The 11,203-nt window shown below is 35.8% G+C and overlaps 1 long non-coding RNA gene across 1 annotated transcript; it reads left to right on the top strand.

Moving 5' to 3' along the window:
- The first annotated feature begins 1,207 nt into the window (after positions 1–1,207).
- Positions 1,208–9,872, top strand: LOC134478772 (uncharacterized). The gene is made up of 3 exons (XR_010051669.1): positions 1,208–1,390; positions 4,278–4,459; positions 9,355–9,872. It is a non-coding gene; the product is annotated as an uncharacterized LOC134478772 (long non-coding RNA).
- Positions 9,873–11,203: the final 1,331 nt, after the last annotated feature.

Genomic DNA, 11,203 nt, shown 5'->3' with positions numbered 1-11,203 from the left:
AAGATAATAGTCAAACCATAATGGGCATCATAGTAAATCTTATTGTATAAGTAACAAGCGTGTTTTGTCTGTGCTCACCCTGTGGGGCACTGTTCCTCACTAGTGACTGGTGGAAGTCTGGACTGATTCACAATGGAAAACTTCCCCTACAGACTGTTGCACGGTTGCTTGGGAAAGATTATAATTTGAACCTAATTTGGATTCACCGTGTTATGAAACTAACATTACATTTAAAATCCAGTTTATAGCTCAAGAATTGCAGAAATAGAAAGGTGCCATCTTGGGTCCTGTGGGTCCTGTCATCTTACAATTTTTGATATATATTTACAAGAGCCTATTAAGGAAATGGGCTATGAAAATGAACTGGTGGTACTATGAACTGTCTAACAGCAGGAAGGGTTGGCTGATAATTGTTAAATTCATATTATCATTAAGTAATAAATATTTAAGTACATATTTGAAGTCTGATAATAGCCAAAAAGTAAAATCGCTATCAATTTCATGCCCTGAGATTATGCCAGTTAATATTTTCAGTCATTTTTATCATTGCAATTTTTATTGTAATAATGATAACTATGTAAATCATATTTTCTAAATGCTTTGCATATGTCAAGATAGTCATCCCTAGAGAACTGAAATGAAGACAGGAGGTGAAGATTGTGTTCTATTCAGGAGTGAATTCACTTTCTGACCTTGAGATATTTTCTAGTCTTCATTTTGAACTTCATAAATATATGAGTTGAAAAATCACTAATACCACTTTCCACTAAAACACAAGTTGGAAAGAAAGTATCTTCTTATTTTCTCTTTATGTTGACATTTTTATCCTAGTATGCAGGTTGAAGTCTCATAATGTTATTAAATTTTTAATATTTCTAAAATATCAAGAAGCAAGTCTACTTTTTGTATACACTGTAGATTAATAATCATGTATATATAGATGTATGTACATACATACACATAAAAATACACACATACCCACACACATTCTCACATATTCTTGGAATCTTCTAAAAAGATGCTCCCATAGGAAATGTGACACAGTATCAAGAATCGGTAGAGCCAAAGGTATTTGATCTTTTGGGCTGTCATTGAAAAATGGATGTGTTGTGCCTGCTCCAGCTCTGAACTAAGGTCAAAGTACCCTTGAAAAGACTGAAAATGAAGTGATTTACAGATAAGGCCTGTAGCCTTGGCACCAGGAGTTTTTGTTTTCTTAGCTCTAGTCCTTGGGAGAGGAGTGTGTCTCGGCGGGCACAGCGCGTTCCCCAGACAATGTTAGACACACGCCAACCCGAAGCCCGGCCAGCATCCAGCTACCAGGCTGAATTCCTTCCCGCTGCTCCTGGACACACACAAAAGGCAAACCCAGGTTGCCACAGCCTCCCAGGTAAGGACCAAAGCTGCTATTTGTCATCATTAAGTGAAGGGCCCATTCTTCTTCTTCCTGGCCTCTAACACATGGCAGAGAAACTCTCCTGGAAAAATAAATGCAGCAAAGAACAACTCAAAACTCTGAGCTTAGATCAAGTGAACTCCCCCTGTCACCTGCTTCAAAACGAGGAAGAATTGACAAACTGGGCCATTTATTCCTTATGTAACCTTGAGTATATATTTTTCTCATTAGGAGTATAATCGCTGATGTAATAGTTGTTCTCTAAACATTGAGACACATATCGGCACATAGTTTAGAATATCACAAGGACGGGAATATTCACAAGAAGAACACTAAAAAGCCCTCATGGTCCAAGAACCAGAAACTGCCACAATACTCATTTTAGTGTTGTTTGTTCTGATTGTGTGTGTGTGTGTTGATAGCATGTACATTTGGTTTAGTCTTTGTGGAAAATCTTTATTATCCATTGTTGGAAGCACTCTAAACAAAATATTTTGCAATATTTTATTCAATGTCATCTCATAGATGTTTTTATAGTTATTCAGTAATTAGAAAGGTGTGAAAATATTAAAATAACTATTTCAGGATTGTTATAAATATTAGATCATTAAACGCCAAATTTGCAATGGCATCAAGCAGATGATCATCAAGCAAGTGATGTTAATTTCATTAGAATCTAATCAGTATGAAGTTAATCTTGTGCTTAAAATATTTGAAGCCATATATTAAATCGAATCTGTAAAGTGGAAAGAGCATTGTTGCATATCACAGGCTAAAATCCAGTGACCTTAGAAATGGCTGATACTTATTCCTGTAACTGACTAGAAGGCAGGTGAGGTTGTATATAAGCAGAGCCCACTGGCACAGAAATTGTTAGATACCATTCTGCTGTGTGTCAGGCTTGGTGGTTACAAACCCTATGTTATGTCAATATCAAATTCTCCTCCTATATCAGCTCAGTCCTTGTTCCTAGCTCAAGCCATTTAACCATACCAAGGAAAATCTGGTTTTCTTGGCTCAAGAAGACTGTGCAGACAAGGTAAGACAGCAATGCTGAGCACTGAAGGTGTTCCCTGTTTTCTAATAGGACGGACTCATTTATCTCATGCTGTAGATACATTCCTTCTACTCATGCACTTTACTAGCTGCTAATTCCTTCTTGCCTCAAATGAGTCTTGTTTTAACCCTAATAAGGGCATCCTCATCAGCTGTACCGTGCTAAATGCATGTAACATGGTTAATGCTATGGTGTGAGAAGAACACTTTCAAAAGTTTATGATTAAAATAAAGACCTAGACTTAGATGTCTAAGTGTAAGTTACGTAAGAGATGTTTAACACGCAAAATCATCACCCATAGATAAGAAGATAAATTGCCATTATCTGGGAGCAAAAAGCTCTGAGAAGTTTTAAGTCAAATGGAAAGATGTCATTCTCTTATTAAACAACTATTATTAATGTCTATATGAGCAAAGTACTGTAGCTAGATTCCTTATATTTGCTATTATATTTAATTAATTATTTCATTTAATTCTCACAGCAATCATGCCTCCCAAACTAAGGTCAGATGAGAGAGTTGAGAACCAGCATTTAAAATAATTCAACTTTGACCAAATAGATAAAAACCACACCAGTGATTTTTAAGCTAAATGTCAATTAAACTATAACAGACCCAGAATATTTTGTAAATTTGAGTGTATGATTGCACATATGCTACCCTTTTTTTATCCATTCACACACACAAACACAAACACAGAACTGGAATTACTCAAAACTTCAGAAGTACACATGATTATTTTCTTCCCATCCTGACAACCCTCTTCTCCAACTATGTGACATTCATGTGACAAGAAGCCTCTGTCTTTAATATTTATTATTTAATCTTTAGGATTGATCCTTCCAACGCATAGGTTCAATCATTGTTCAATATTCAGACAGACTCAAGGGATCTTCTTTGCTTTTAGGATAATTCTAGATTCCATTATATCAGAATTGGGGTCTGAAGTTCTTTAGTCTAGCTGCATGTGCAACATTACAGATATAGGCAAGCAAATCCTGTGGCACCCATCTGTCTGTACTTCATTCTCTCCTATATTCGAGGTAACTCGGATTACACAGTCTTCCACGCACTGATATTTGCCTCCAGATTTTGACTTGCGTTGTCTCTGAGTTCAATGGTCAGGTAAGTTACATCTGTTTGATGTTCTGCCTCTTTCATTAGGATTTGTTCATTATTCTGTTCAAAAAGAATCTGTTCTTTCTCTATGTTCATAAATTAGTTTTCATATAGTCCTATCATAGCAGGAATTTCACTCTGCCTTGTCAGATGTTACTTAAATGTGAGACTCTATACTATACACCAAAAATTTTTAAATGAAATAGTAATACTAGCTCTCAGAGAGGTTAAGACAAGGATTGTGATTAGGAATTCTACCTGGGAAACCCAGTCCTAAAAATAATAATAATAATAATAATAATAATAAGGCTTAGGGGTGAAACTTGGGGGTGGAGTCCTGGGTTCCATTTCCTGTGTGAAAACAAACAAACAAACGAATGAATGAACCAATATATGCAATGAAGAAAGATTTACTCCCTGTTTTCCAGGAGCTATTGGATGTGACTAAGACTCAGGAGCATCTAACCCCATTTTAGTCTGAGTATTAAATCATATCAGAATAGTTGGTTCTACTTCTGTAATATTCTGATTTTACTACACTGATTTTGTAAGTTTACTAGTTTCAATTATTTTGGTTAAGATCTGGGCTTTCTGTCTCAACCTGAAGATTCATCATATCTGTTTCGATTTATCTGTGCAGCCACAAGAAAATACCACCAATCTTGGTAATAAATATAAAGAAGACAGTTTTGTTTCTCACATTCTAGAGGGAGGAAAGTCCAAGATCAAGTCAACAGTACCTGGTAAAGATTCTGTCTTCATTCAAGGCGGCACCTTGAACATTGTGTTATCCAGGAGGAAGAAATACCACCCAAAGGAGGAAGAAATAACTTTCCAGCCCTGCTGAGTAGAGAATTAAATTTCCAATGGATGAATTCTGGGGGACACAGTAAGTACATGGCAACGTCAGTCTTCATTTCTGGAAAAATGGTCTGTTATTATTTGTTCATGACTCCCTACATTTTCATATCCTGGAAATTGTATTCAGTTGCTTGTATCTTCTCAGTCCACTATCCATGTATTTTAACCTATTTTTCATTTTTTAAATTTATTTAACCCATGTTATCTACAGGATAGATATGCAGTTATTCTTTCAGATGTAACTTCCAGTTCAGTAACTCTCTCTTTGACCGCACTTATGGAATGCTTAATGTTTGCACTGATTCTTAAATTTATCTTAATGCAACATTATTCTCTTTACAATTTCTATTTGATTATTTTCAAAGTTTGCTCTGTTAGTCTTTTTTGAAACTCATATCTTCTTGAAGCAGCAGGTAACCATGCTTAGATTTTTGTCCAGCCTTAATAATTTTTCTGTGCTAAAGGAGAAAAATAGTCATTTGGATGTAACAGAATCTTTGACACATTTTTATTTAGATATAGTGTTTGGCTAGTCACTGCCTCGGTGTTCAGTTTCCTCTGTTTTTTCTTTTCTGACACATGAAAATAATTTAAAAATATTTTACTTCTTCAGATTGGAAATTATATCTTATTCTCTTCATGACTGAGTATTTTCCTAGAGTATAGCATGTGTTTTAACTTTGAAAGTCTAAACTTAACAGATGTTTTCAACTACTTGCCACATATAATAGACTTTAGGACCAATATATCCGAACCATAGGTTATTATTTTAATTCCTCATATACTTAAAACTAATCACGTATTATTTTTAATGTCTTAAATAGGCAACTATGAGTTTAGCATTTAAAAGAGTTACATATAGTTTAGGTTGCAGTAAAATTTCATTATAGATTTTATGGATCCAAGATTCCCAGATTGAAGTTGTAGAAACAAACAGGAAAAACATAGCAGAAAAATGTGCCATAATCCTGTCTACTTTGGGAAAAAAAACTGCATTAAACCACATTTTGGGGACTCTATTTTTTCAAGGACTGATTTGAGAAAGCACCCTAGTGAACAAACTAATGAATGACTTTTTTTGTTCAGATTTATTTTTCTCCTTTAAAATCAATTAATAGATTTTACTTCAAAGCATCGAAAGTGCTGCATAAAACAACAAACCTAAGTAAAATAAAACAAAGGTTTATGACTTTAAAAGTTAGGCAGTCTGTCAACACAAAGCCAGTACTGTTGAAGGGCGCTGTCACTAGGGTACAGAAGTTATGAGGCCTTCAAAAAGAGCATGTTTCTCCGAGGATTCAGTGCTTCACCATTCACAGTTTTAGATCCCGCAGTTTTCTCATGGGGAAAAATCAGGACCAGTGTCTTAATGGTTTGGAATTAGTGGATAAAATTCAAGTTATGCAGTGTTTTCCCTCTATCATGGAGTCAACGGCAATTTCATGCCCAGCCACTTTGTCACCTGTCTTCTGCTGCTCTTTCCTGTGATACAAACTCTACATTAATTTATTTTAGCATTCATCTCCCGAGGGCAACGAGTCTAAGGGCTCAGTCAGTATCAGTACAATGATGGTTATTTTGCTGAGATCCTCTAGTAAAAAAGAGTTTGGAAATATGACTACACAGTAAGTAAAAAAAGAATTACTGGAATTATTGTGCTTATGTTTAAATTATTCCCAAGACAACAACATTTGGAATCTCATGCAACTTTCTAGGTCAGTCCTACTATGAATAAATAAGCAGGGACTCCAGGCCATGTTTTAATATGTGATCATCTAGGAGAAACTTATCCGAGCTCACTTTTTGTGAGCATTTTAAGAGTTATTTACATTTTATTACACATTACTGCCAATTCCATGGTGATGTTACATATTTTAGATGTTACAAATTCATAGTTTGTTAAAAATAATATTAGCTATTAAATGCATTCTCTATTTATCAACATTCTTTTCATTGCTTTTATATGATTATATGTACCATGGATTTGCTAGCACAATCTGTTGCCTATGTGCATGCTTTATTCTAACCTTTTAAAAGAATATTAATTTAGTAAAACAATAAATACCCGATAAAATATCAGGCATTATGATTTATACATAAAACCTACCTCAAATTCATTTTTATTACCATTTAATGTGCAAAAAACAAATGAAATATCCTAATCTATTTATAGAATTTAGCACATTTTGTTATTTGCTATTAAATTTAGCACAAAATTCTGACAGTTGTCGGTAGTCCTTACATTTATCACTTCTCTCAAACCTATGATACTACCCTGTTTTTTAAAAATTAAATTTCTATCATGTTCAAGTTTCTCCCACAATCTTCTATACCTGGATGTTTGCTTGCTCAATAAGGTAGATGGCATGGGACTGAGGATGCTGCATAATTGAACATGACACTGTTCAGGAAACTTGTAGACAACTGCTCAAAAATTGTTCATGACTCCCTACATCTTTACATCTTTAAAAAGAAAAAAAAACCAGCAAAATTATTTTTAACACAGCAATTAAGTGAAGTTGACAGAATTTCACATGATAGCATAAAATAACTCATAGAAAACAGAACCTTTACATAATGGAGAAAAAGAACTTTTCTTTTAATAATTTAGATCTTTTATTCTCAAGAAAACCAATCTCATATTTCACAGTTTTTTTTTTCTTTTGCCACAACAAAACAGCTAACTTATAAAGAACGTATTGGCAGACTTACAAATAACATCTGAAATTGTTTTAACCATGGTTAGTTCTCACAGCATTTATTACCAATAAAGCATATTGGAGGTATGATTATATTGATGATTTCTCAAAAAATATTCACATCCCCCTTCAGTTTACTTTCTTTATTCTAAAGCTCTAAAAAATTAATTGTAACATGTTTTAAATAAATACAATAACTTAACCCATCCTTTGGACAATAAGATATAAGAGGACATGGGCTAATTCCCAAAAATCATTTAAGTCACCTATCAGCACATTTGCTCTTTTTACTATTGTTTTGTTCTCTGGATAATAGATGAGATGCTTGGCATGTGGCAACCATGTTGGTATCATGAAAATGAAAATCATGTAGTACTAGAAGCAGATCAACAGAGTCTGTCATCGATAATATCATGAGGAGCTTTGTATATTGAGAATCCTTTTTCTTGGGGCTGGAGATTTAGCTCAGCGGCATAAGCACCTGCCTTGCAAGCAGGTGGTCGTGGGTTCAATCCCCGGTACTGTAACAGAATCACTTTTCTAGCATTTTTGATTCTTGAGAAAAACAATTTGGGTACTGTGGCACTTGCAGCAATGTCAATTTTAATTGGCTTTGGAGTCTGCTCCAGAGATTGGTGGAAGTGTGAGTGTGTCTTCTGGGTCTGGAAGATATGCCACTAGGCTCTACATTTAGTCTTCTGCCTAGTCTAGTCACTCTTGTATGTTTCCTTTCTTTGCTTCCTGGTTACTATGTAATAAGCACCTCTCCTCCACCATGCCTTTCTTCTATGATATTACTGCCTTTGAACCATGTGATTATTGACTGAATTCTGTAAATCATAAGTCAAATTAAATCTCTTCTACTTTATGCTATGAATATTAAGTTTTATGTCCAGCAAAGGAAATTTGACTAATACAGAAAATTACTACCAGAAGTAAAGTCATTGCTATAAATTTACATGACCATGAGGTTCAGAAGCTTTTAACACTACTTCGTTAAAAGAGTCTGTAAAGTTGCACAGATATGAGCTAGGTACCCCAGAAGGCTTTAAATGAGCTTCATGGCTTATTCATATCAGTACTTAAAACACCAGAATGCTCCTAGGAGTGTTGACAGTACAGGTCAGCTTCAGCAGGTTTTGGTTGGGAACAAGTACTACGCTGGCAATTGAACTGGAGGTCATGTGTTTTACACTCTAACAAAAAATCTACCTTATTACTTATGTCTTGAGACTTTTCAGGAGATTCAGATTACAGACAGTAGACTAATCTGGCAGATAAAATTTCAAGACAGTCCAACATTTAGATTGTGGCATTGGTACGGTGAGATGTTTTTAGTCACATTTCTAGTAAAATTCAGAGGCATAAGGTAGAGGAGCAAAAAGAGAAAACTGAAGTAAGATCTAGAAAGAATCACGTATAAATTTGGTATTGAAAAATATGTAAATGTTGGAAAGATTAAAACCATTAAAATGAAATCAACTACTTTGTACAAGAATAAGAGAAAAAGGTGCCTTGGGCTATCTCAGGGATCAGCAGGATCCCATTAATTACAGGCTTCAGCATATAAAAGTGTAAACTTTTCATTTGATAAGAAAGTCACTGGAACTCACATTCCAGAAAGGGCTTCTAGGTTCTACAGGATTTTCCACAGTGCTCAGCCATCCAAGCACTCAGAAGCTCTTACTATCATGGTTCAATATTTTCTGGCTGCTGCTCAAAATGACAGGAGATTTTGGTTCCATCCATATAATGCTCATACTATCAGCAGGCAGAATGCCAAAGTATTGGAGGCAGGGTGACATCCACCTAGATCCCAGTGGAAGACTCAGAATGACATGCAAGGCGGCCCTGACAAGTCAGTGTATGGAAATCTAGAAATTAATCAAAGCCACAGTGGAGACCCTAGGATATCAGAGGCGCCAGACACATGGAAATTGACTGAGGAAACTGTAAGCCCTGTGTGGAGTCAGCCCCAGTGGAAGGCTATGTGGATTACAGTCAGCAAAGACATAAAGACAGTGTCATGCCTAACCAACTGAACTCACATTTTCCCATCATATGCCCCAGATGTTCAATATAGAACTATAGGACTTAATGTTTGTGCTGCCACGTTTTGCTTTAGACCTGTTTTTTTAATTTGTTTTCTTCTCTTTTGCATTGGTAATGTTCATTATGTGCCCTTGTACCTTGAGCTTATGTAACTTGTTTTTGATTTCTGCAGAGATTTACAGCAAAGAGTTTGCAATGAATTTCAGAAGAGCCTTGGATTTGGACTTTTGAAACTACAGGAATTCTTGAGACTTCAAGAAGGGATTATTGAATTTCTGCTTGCACGTGGGATAGATAGATGTATTATGTTAGATGGAATTATAAACTGGCTATTGTCTTTATTTAGAGATTGAGTGTGAGAAATTAAATATGGCTTTTCTTGTGCTTGGGGTTTCAATGGACAAAATGTGGCAGTTAGAAGACAATGTCAACTTGGATTGTCATTGTGATCCACCTTTAGGATTACTGAAGCACATTTCTCGTTATTTCAAGATGGCTCCTGGAGCTATGCCTGCAGGCCTATGTTTGATCTCTTACACCTCCCTGTATGCACTGTTCTACTACTCTGCTTTCTGAGTTTTGTAAGCATCTTTCCTCTGACCTGGCTGTCCAACATGGTGCTTCTGATTAGAACCAGCCAACCTAGTAAATCTCCTAACCCATTAGCCAGATTAAACCTCCCTCCTTTGAGTTGTGAGTGTTGAGTATTGTGTCCATCAAATATAAAGCTGACCAATACAGATATTTCCTAGTTACGTCAAGTTATTATCATTATTTTCTTCCACTATAATAATGATTTATATATGTATCTTGCCATTTAGGGATATGCAACAAACAAACAAACAAAAACCAAAAAACTCACTTTCTTTTTCACTAAGAATTTTCTCAGAAGTCCTCTAATTTTCTTCATAGAGATCTCAGGACAAAGAACTAACAGTTCAATTTATTGCGTAGTTAATTCTAATTTAACAATTACAGATTGTGTGCCATCAGTATTTCCCTCATTGTGCAAAATAGCCTACTTCATCCCTGTGCAAAAACTAGTGTCCCAATATGGGTGTGTGTGGCAGGGGGCTGTGACCAAAATGTATAAGAAGAAAGTTAATAAATTATAGTAAAACACATCATCCTTCATCCACACCAAAGTACTACCCCTCACTTCCAACACACTGATTCTAACACACTAATTCCACCATTCTTGCCATTTTCTGAAGAAATTCTGGAAGTTCTCTTTCATGAACATCTCTGAAAGGTATGCTAAAAAATACAGCCAATGGTGATGCTGTCACTCATCAGAAAAATAAGTTTGTAAAATATTAGTGTGTCTTCTTCTACCTTATTCATTGGATCTGGCATCATGCAGCCTCTGGTTCCTACTGAGATTCAATATACCATGAAAAGTGTCTTAGCTGCATTCTAGTGGCCAAGATAAAATACACAATTCCCACTATTTTAAGGGTGCAATGCTTATTTGCGCTCACAGTTTTTAGAGATTTCAGTCCACAGCTGGCCGGCCTCAAGGTGAAAGTGGCAAGGTGAAAGCATTTGGTGCAGAGGAAACCTGTTCACATCACGTAACTACAGAGCAGAGAGAGAAAGAGGGAACTGGTGAGGGAGACACATTCTGCCAAGGCCATTCCCCCAAGAACCTACTTCCAGAGAGGTCCCACCTCCGTTCAGGCATGCATTCTTCAGTGGACGAATCTACTGCTGAGAAAAGTGCTCCCATGAGCGAATTACCTTACAACAGCAGCACTTCTGAACACATGAGGTTTTGGAGGAACATCATGATCTACACCATAGCAAAAGGTAAAACCTTGAATCCATTCGGGACGTTCAGACACCCATGACCTTGAAACTAAAGAAACTTACAGAAGAGAGCTTCCAGGCCTGCTTCATAAAGTAGCAAGAAGTGTGAGATAAGTATGTTGAAAATGAGAGGAAGTATTTTGAGTGTAATATGTATCTTAGTTTAATAAATTTTAAAAAATAATTATGCACTGTATTTTCTGGTAATATCC

Source organism: Cavia porcellus, unplaced genomic scaffold (genome assembly GCF_034190915.1).
Source record: "Cavia porcellus strain 051 isolate PalLab524CR breed Dunkin Hartley unplaced genomic scaffold, mCavPor4.1 scaffold_14, whole genome shotgun sequence".
NCBI classification, from domain to species: domain Eukaryota; kingdom Metazoa; phylum Chordata; class Mammalia; order Rodentia; family Caviidae; genus Cavia; species Cavia porcellus.
Note: the sequence above shows the minus strand (reverse complement) of the source record. Positions and strands in the feature narration are given on the sequence as shown.